Source organism: Aulostomus chinensis, chromosome 4 (assembly GCF_037954235.1).
Source record: "Aulostomus chinensis isolate RoL2024-O1b breed Wild chromosome 4, RoL_Achi_v1.0, whole genome shotgun sequence".
Lineage (NCBI taxonomy): Eukaryota > Metazoa > Chordata > Actinopteri > Syngnathiformes > Aulostomidae > Aulostomus > Aulostomus chinensis.
This window is the reverse complement of record NC_141323.1, coordinates 29,497,913-29,506,202: the sequence shown is the minus strand read 5'-3', so window position 1 is coordinate 29,506,202 and position 8,290 is coordinate 29,497,913. Positions and strand designations below refer to the sequence as shown.

The window sequence follows — 8,290 nt, the reverse complement described above, 5'->3', positions numbered from 1 at the left end:
AGGAAACTGAGTGGAATTGATCTTGACTTGTATGTACACGTGTTGAGCTTAATGATGAGTTGAACTGTTTACATTATGTCTGCAATCCTGCATTACAAGGAAGTCACATTTGTTAAATGTGTTCAATATGTCAAGGTTTTTGACAAAGTTTGCACTGGATGGATTTTCTCCAAAGAATTTGTAGAAATCTAGTTGAGATTATTTGTTGAAAAATTGAAATATGTTTTTGTATAACATTTTGTTTTTTATTTGACTTACATTTTATAACACCGTTTTGCAACTGTTAAGCTGCCATTATAAGTGTCTTTTGATTTGAGGTTTTACCTTATTTTCTACTTGAAGAACGATGTTGTTGAACAAAGCTCATTGTTAGATAAATGATTTTACCAAAATATAACTTGGTTCACAAGTATGTATTCATGCAGCAAAGTGTTGCTGACCTAATTTCTCAATGTTTTAAATAAAGAGAGGCATTAAAGTAATTTATTTGGTGTATTTCATATTTATTTTACCTAAAAAAAACATTTTAGTGTCTTGAAATATTAACTCCATGAGTGTAAAATACAACACATTAATAGTTGACTGTTAACACTGAAAAAGAGTTAACATAAATGTAACTAAATATAAGAGTTAATTGTACTCTGAATGGGAGTCATTTTTTAACTCCTGTACATGTTCAGTTTTAACTCCTGATAAGAGTTAAAAGATCAACTCTCAGAAAAGTGCGAATAAACTCTCTGTGAGTTAAAATTCCAGTCTCCAACCTTGGCTGTTCTGAAACTCTTCTCCTGAATCACTCCTGAGCTGCAGTAAGAAAAAATACCAGTGCCCAACCAGATCAACTTCATGGTAAATGGACTCAATTTTATTTTTCTACCTTATCTGCACTCAAAGCGCTTTACCGTGTAATCTCATTCACACAGGCCTCAAATGCTAATCTTTTGTTATGTTAGTTGATTTTGTTTTGTTCGTTTACACATCGTCACTTTTTATATGACGTCAATAAAAATGTGTCAACATTGTATGATGTACAATCTACTAAGTGGGTATCAAGTGATGTTAAAAGAACATTTTTTAGGGGTTTAAATCAGTACTTGAAGTAGCCACTGAATTCATCTTTACTTCATAGCTTAAGTATCTTTAAAAAAATAAAATCAAAGTGAGGTACAATCATTGCCCAGCAAAATACAGCTTACCTATTGAAAGGTGTTTTTATGTTTCATTTTAACTCCTTACAAGTTTGCTCCTCCCCTGTTGGATGGCACCAGAATGAAAATCAGATTTTATTCCTATTAATATCTACAAGTGTAAGCTACAACCTCTTACAGCTAAATGTTAAATCAAAGGAAAAGTACATTCAAACTTCTGCCTTGACTCAGGTAGCTCCTTTCTCTCATGCCGATTCTCTCTCCTTCGCTGCTGCAGTGGTGCTCCAACTCCACTGTCATGAAATAACTTGTTATTTTGTTCGTGGTTGTCATGGTGACTCGTGGTATCGGGGCTCCATTGATGATGGCGTTTTGTCGTGGTTGTGCACGTGTGCAACTCAGGGTGAACATACTCACAGTTGATTGAAGCAACTCAGATCAGCTGTTCTGGAATCAGATACTCAGAGTTTCCCATCTCAGAGTGTCAACTCAGGAGTGATTGAGGAGAAGAGTTTCAGAACAGCCACAGTTGGGGGACTTCCATCCAGCCATCCATTTTCTTTATCTGTAAGGGAGTGGAAACAGTTCTGCAAAAATAACAAAAGTAAACAGCATGTCGTGGTGGAAAATGGTGGATGAGAGGAATGAGAGGACTGAGTGTCAGGTGCCAGATGGGGGATCTCTTTATTCTTAGCGACGATCCCTCCGAGCAGTGCAGTTAAAGATGTCCTCCCACTGATACAGAATATGACATACCTTTTTATACTGTATTCAGGCTGTGTGTGTGTGTGTGTGTGTGTGTGTGTGTGTGTGTGTGTGTGTGTGTGTGTTTGTTTGTGTGATGTGATGGCCTTTACACTATCTTCAAGGACCAGAAAGGAATGGGACATTCCCCGATTACACTTATCTTGGACCTTGGCTGCCTGTGTGTGGCGTCTCTTTACCATGTGTATGTGTGGTGTACTTGCTTTCCCAGATGACTGCCATCTTTGTTATGTGGGCTGACATGTTGAAGTGTCAGCACAGGTCATAGTGATGAGACTTAACTCTCATTCTCCCACAAGTATTATTTCCACCTCATACTCCTGCATATATTCAAGTGAACAGGGAACACAAATTTATGCACAACTTCTCCTGTGTATTCTTCCACAGTCACTAAACAACAACCAAACCAAACAAAAGAGGGTTTGCTAGCATGGCGATCAGCTGTAGTTCACCATCTTATCCAGGTCACATGACTCAGGAGTAGCATGGCCGTCTGGCAACCAAAGGGTGGCTGGTTTGATCCTCATTCCCCCCGGTGACCATGTCAAAGTGTCCTTGAGTAAGAGACTGAACCCCTAAATACTTCTGATGTGTAGGTTGGCTCCTTGCATGGCAGCCTTCACCATCAGTGTGTGAGTGTGTGTGAATGAGAGGACATTGTTCAGCTCCTTGAGTGCTGCTGAGGTAGAAAGGCGCTGTACAAATTGAGTCCTTTTACCATTTCTTTCCCAGCTGCTTCTGGCGGCGCTGTCGACACTTCCTGTGACCGTGGGGGGAAAGGGGTCCCCCTTCAGAATAAGTTTCATATCATTATGTTACTTCCTCTTCAACATGCCTTTAGCAGACCAACTCCCTGAACAGCACAGTGAGGTAGTGAGGCCGAGCGGTCTAAGGCGCTGGATTAAGGCTCCAGTCTCTGAAGAGGTGTTGGTTCAAATCCCACCACTGCCATCATATCCCAGGTCACTGGAGAGGTGTGGCAGGTCTCTCACAGCCTCTCCTCTCTCTTCCACTGATGTCTTCAAACCCAGGACCAAAAGAAGAATCCTCCTCTGAGTCCATAGATCTGAGCATCGATGCTCTGACGTTACCTCCTGGTTATTAGTGTGAAGTCAATGGTGAGGTAGTCAGTTGTTCTTTGAGTTTTATTACAGAGGCCTCATTGTTGATTAAATCATTTTTAGCAAATTAATTCCAGAGGCCTGGTAGTTAAACACAGAATTAAATAATTTTAATTCTTTAATTGAAGTTTCACACTGTTTCACTGAAAATGTATGACAACTTCTGCCAGTGAACGTCCAATTATCTTCTGAAATAAGTGATGAATCTTTCCCTGCTGAGACTCATTATCTTTGTCTCTGACCAGCTCTCCTGCTCTCTTTCCTCCTACCAGTCAAAGCAGACATCTTCACCTACTGATCTTGGATCTGCTGCCTGTTCCTGCCTGATAAATGAAGGAACCAGCACCTGGTTCTACAGGCTGAATTAACTCCAGGACGTTGGCCAGCCGTGTTAGTTGAAACCTTATTTGTCCAAATAGAGAAAAAATAAGTCTGATTGTTAATGAAAGATGTCATCATGGCTTTGAAACTGTGGTTGGGGACAAGCCAACATGAGCACATTCATGGAAGAATAGCAATAAAAACAGGAAGTGTTAGTTAGCAAGTACTCACCAGTCTTTCACTATCATACATGAGTCTAGTGGAACAAAATGGCTGCTGCTGACTGTGCTGCCTGGTGGTGGATCACTCTTCACCATCCTCACAGGCCTTGATGGAACCAAAAAGGCGAGTTCCTGGAGAAGATCTTCAAGGGGGTCCAGGTTAAAGCGGTGCCCCAGCTGGCACCAGGATCTGACCCAGGTCCTGCATGTGAGATACTGTCAGTTCTGTTCTGCCCTGCTCACAACCACAGGCTGGTGTTGAGGCCTGCAGCAACCAGGACCCCAGTCACCAAGTGTATAAAGGCTGGTCATTGTGGCAGTGGGAGGAGTCAAAATGAAGACAGACCAGTGTGAGCAGGACGTGACTGCAAAAGTAAGAAGAACTTGACCATGTTTCCTACAGTACCCAGGAGGCTTGGTAGTTGTTGAAGGAAGCTCCAAAAGCAAAGAGCAGACAGCAGGATATAAAAAGAAAAGATCCAGACACTAAAACTACAAGTAGAAACAAGATGAAATACGAAAAGCTTTGGAAAGATACTCCAAGGTTGTATATACATTATTATATACACTACTATTCTAATTGACTCCTAAAGAGGGAAAGGAAGAACTAGAATGTGGATCAGATCAGCTGATTTCAGTGTTAAGTCCATCCCTCCATCCACTTTCTATTCTTATCCTTTAAGGGTCACGGGGGGGGGGGGGCAATCCCAGGTGACACTGGACAAGAGGCAGGGTTCACCCTGGACAGGTCACCAGTCCATCAGGAGAAATGAGGTGGCCTAAACTAAAACATTCGTCAGATCAAATTCAGATTAAAGCAAGATTCTCCAGATCAAAGTGAGAATTCCTGATGATGTCATCAGGGCTTTGACATTTACTAGAATTCTGTCTTTGATCTCAAGACATGAAAGAAACACAATTGAGGAAAGTATAAGAGAGCACATTCAGCTTCATTAGAAACACTTGAACTTTTGAACAGTAGAATTTGTTTGAAACAGTTTCCTACACTTAGTGACAGGATTGAAGAGGGAAGATTTTTCTACTTTAAATTTAATTCTAACTTCAAAGTCAAGTCAAGTCAATTTTATTTACAAAGTGCCAAATCACAACAAAAGTTATCTCATGACACTTTACAAGTTTATCTCATGAGATCGGTCCCCTGGAAGGTATCACCTTGATGCTCGATGTTCCTGCCTGTTTAAAGGTTTTGTCACCACTGTTGCAGGATGTGCTTGCTGATGGAGAATTGTTGGGTGTAGATTCATTGAAGGAGTTTGGTACTGGACCTGCTCTACCTGTAAAGTGTCATGAGATAACTTTTGTTGTGATTTGGTGCAATATAAATAAAATTAACTTGACCAGTGTTATTTGTGGTCTTTTGTTAATTGCATGCCACATGAAATTATTATTGGTCACTTTTCTAGCAACAGTCTCACAGTGGCAAGACAAGAACACTTCTACTTCTGATGATGACAGTTTGTTCAACACGAAACTTCATCCAGTACCATGTTGTCAAACACTGGAACATCCACAGCGCCTGAACAGGGACTTGAACCCTGGACCCTCAGATTAAAAGTCTGATGCTCTACCGTCTGAGCTACTCAGGCTCTTTCTACAGTTTTTAGACAGGAAAAGAAACACCTGTGAAGGTCAAACTGCTGCTTTCTTGACTTGTTCAATCCTCCATGTTAAAGTCCACCATGCTTTTGATTGGCTCTGATTCTCTGTGGCAAAATCCAACAAGAGGCTCCAAAAATGTCTTGAATGTCATAAGAATGCACAGGACAAGATGTTAGTTTCCTTCATGTCTGCAGTTCCTCCACTGGAAAGTAAAGTCAATGCTGTTCCTCTGCTGAAACCTGGGATCAGACCAGGGACCTTTAGATCTTCAGTCTAACGCTCTCCCAACTGAGCTGTTTCAGCTCTGAGGGAGGGCCCTGCTTCTCTCATTTTATAATCTCTTCCTCTCTCACTAGAACTTAGAGAGGATTTGAGCTTCTGAAGTCATGACACATTGAACAGTTCGACAGGACCATTTTTGATGAATGTCTGAATCACACAAGCCTCTTTTGTTTGTCTTCTTCCCAGTTGCCTCAACATTGTGAGAGCCAATAATTCCACATCTGTACCAGACACACCTCTGGTTGGTGGGTTTTCTGGATCTTTCTGTTCTAACAGTGTCTTTTATCTTAAATATGCCACTTTCACATGAAAACATCAATAACAGGACAATATCAATACTATTATTGCTGCTGTTGCTGTTGTTGGTTGTGTGTCTGTCTTCCATCCCCTGTCCCTCTGTCTTTCTCACTGCTTGTCTTTCACCCTCATCTTGTTCCCCATTTTTTTGTCATTCTCTCCCTCCTTTCTCTCTGTCTTTTGTCTTTTCTTCTCTATATTTGTCTTCTGCTGCCCCAGGATCAGCTCCTATCAGTCAGTGGTCCAGAACCATTATGAAGCCTGATCATGAATGTGAGCAAAGCTCTTGGAACAGGCCTGCTGCCACCACAACTAAGATCCTGCAGGTCACTAGAAACTCCAGTGTCCAGCTGACAAGTGGACTTTCCTCTGATCTGTGGTGGTGCTGAGTTTAGCAAACATCTCCAACAAGAAGATGAAGGAGGCCATCAACTCCTCCAAGCTCAACATCTACACTGGCTTTACTGGGAGATCAGGAGGTCAAAGCAGATCTTCACCCTCCACCTCAGATGGTTTCTACTCACAGAGATGAGGGACCAGTTCAAACCAGCTACCTGGAGCTCCCTTAAGCCATTGTCCCCATCAGCTAACATCTGGATCTGGACGTGCTCCGGTGCTGACTTGTGTCTTGAGTCCCCAGAGTTTGTTGAACCAGAGAGGCTTCAACTGGTGACGGTCGTACAACCAAGTGTGAAGGTGAGCCTGCATTGTCTGATCTGGAGCTAACAGGGGAATTAGCAAGTGCTCTGACTGTTCTAGAGTTGCTGCTGAGTTGAATTTGAATTTATTTGTTGAAATGTTCCAGTTTCTATGAGGTCAGGGAAGATTGGTGTGGATCTAAAGGTCCCTGGTTGGATCCCAGGACATTGTTTTGGCTCATTTGAACATTTTCAAACCCTCGTTGCTCAGATTTGACATGAATTTGATCATGACTTTTGGACAAATGTTTTGTTTATTAATTAAATAATCACTTCAGTTTTGAATTAAGTGAGTCACCCAGACTTGGTCAATAATAAAAGTTAGTCTGGTTATTATTCAGTTTCCAGTCAGTAGGGACACACGCGCGCACACACACACACACACACACACACACACACACACACACACACACACACACACACACACACACACACACAGCCTGTCTTTGGTATAAAATGGTCTGTCACGTTCACGTTGGACGATTTCTCTGACTCCATTGTGAATAAAGAGATTCTTCATCTGACACCTGAGTCTTGATCCACTGATTCCTCTGATCCACCTCTTTCTGCTCCAACAAGGCTGACATGGATCAGGTGGGTCCATGTCATCCAATCAGTAGGTTTCACTTCTCAATTAATTTTCTTCATCCCAGTTTAGATTGATTCTTCTCAGCCTCATGAAGGAGCATCTGATCAGGTGTTTGACTGCTTGTTGGTTGTAATTCCATAGATTTTAATCTCAGATGTTATAGAATTAATAAGAACATCTTAAAGACCTTTGTCCAACACTTGAAACTCACCTGTCTGTGGAGGCCCAACTGGCCTTTGGTAGTGAGGTGGTGGATGCATGTGAATGAAATGAGGCTCGTGTTGCTGTGAGGAGCCACTAGAGGGAGACACCTGTCGTGCCACTAGTGGCTCCTCACAGCAACACGAGCACGACAGGTGTCTCCCTCTAGTGGCTCCTCACAGCAACACGAGGGAGACACCTGTCGTTCCTCCCAGCTGACAATGAGGCTTCACAGCTGCATTTGAAGCTGTCCTTTATGAGTCACAACTGTCTTGAGCTCAGGGGCCAAACTCACCAAAAACATATGCAAGTGGCTCTGGACAAAAGCGTCTGCTCAATGAAATTGTAGGATTGTAGAATTCTATAAATGTAGAATATAATTGTAGAAATGCTCTCCATCACCATCCCCCAACGTCTGTGCCAGGGTCTCTGGCCAGTGGTCAATGGGCTCCTATCACCTGCCCAGGATGGATCAAGCTTGCTTGTCTTTGTAATTCTGCACTTATTAGAGACCTGGAAACAAAGGAATGCTGAAAAAGAGAAAATAGGACCTCACACAAATGGGCTTGTGACATAATTTTAAAGAATAGTGTAAATGTGAATCTTTTACAAATGTGTGTGTGAATATGGTTGTTGTGGCCGAGTGGTGAAGGCGATGGACTAGAAATCCATTGGGGTCTCCCTGCTCAGGTTGGAGTCCTGCCAACAACGTTAAAGTGTTGATGTTCTGGAGGAGACAACATCTGATCTTTTTAGATCCACGAGTCAAAGGTTTTCTTTAAAGTGCTGCAGCAGCTGAGGATGAGGGAGAGACAGAATTTCAAACCATCTTAGTGAGGACATTTTGAAAAATGATGACATTTTGCCACAGTTATTATTGACTTGGAACACTGCAAAAATATCCCCTCTCCAAAAACCCTCCTCTTCTACTTTGTATCCAAGTTGTCTCCTCATCAGGCACCACAGTGTCCAGGATGTTCAGTCAAAAAAATCATTAATGATTTTAAAAATGTCCATCAAACACAAA

General features: G+C 42.0%; 1 non-coding gene across 1 annotated transcript; it reads right to left on the bottom strand.

The window, feature by feature from the left end:
- Nucleotides 1–5,110: 5,110 nt before the first annotated feature.
- Nucleotides 5,111–5,183, bottom strand: trnak-uuu (transfer RNA lysine (anticodon UUU)). The gene has a single exon. It is a non-coding gene; the product is annotated as a tRNA-Lys (tRNA).
- Nucleotides 5,184–8,290: the final 3,107 nt, after the last annotated feature.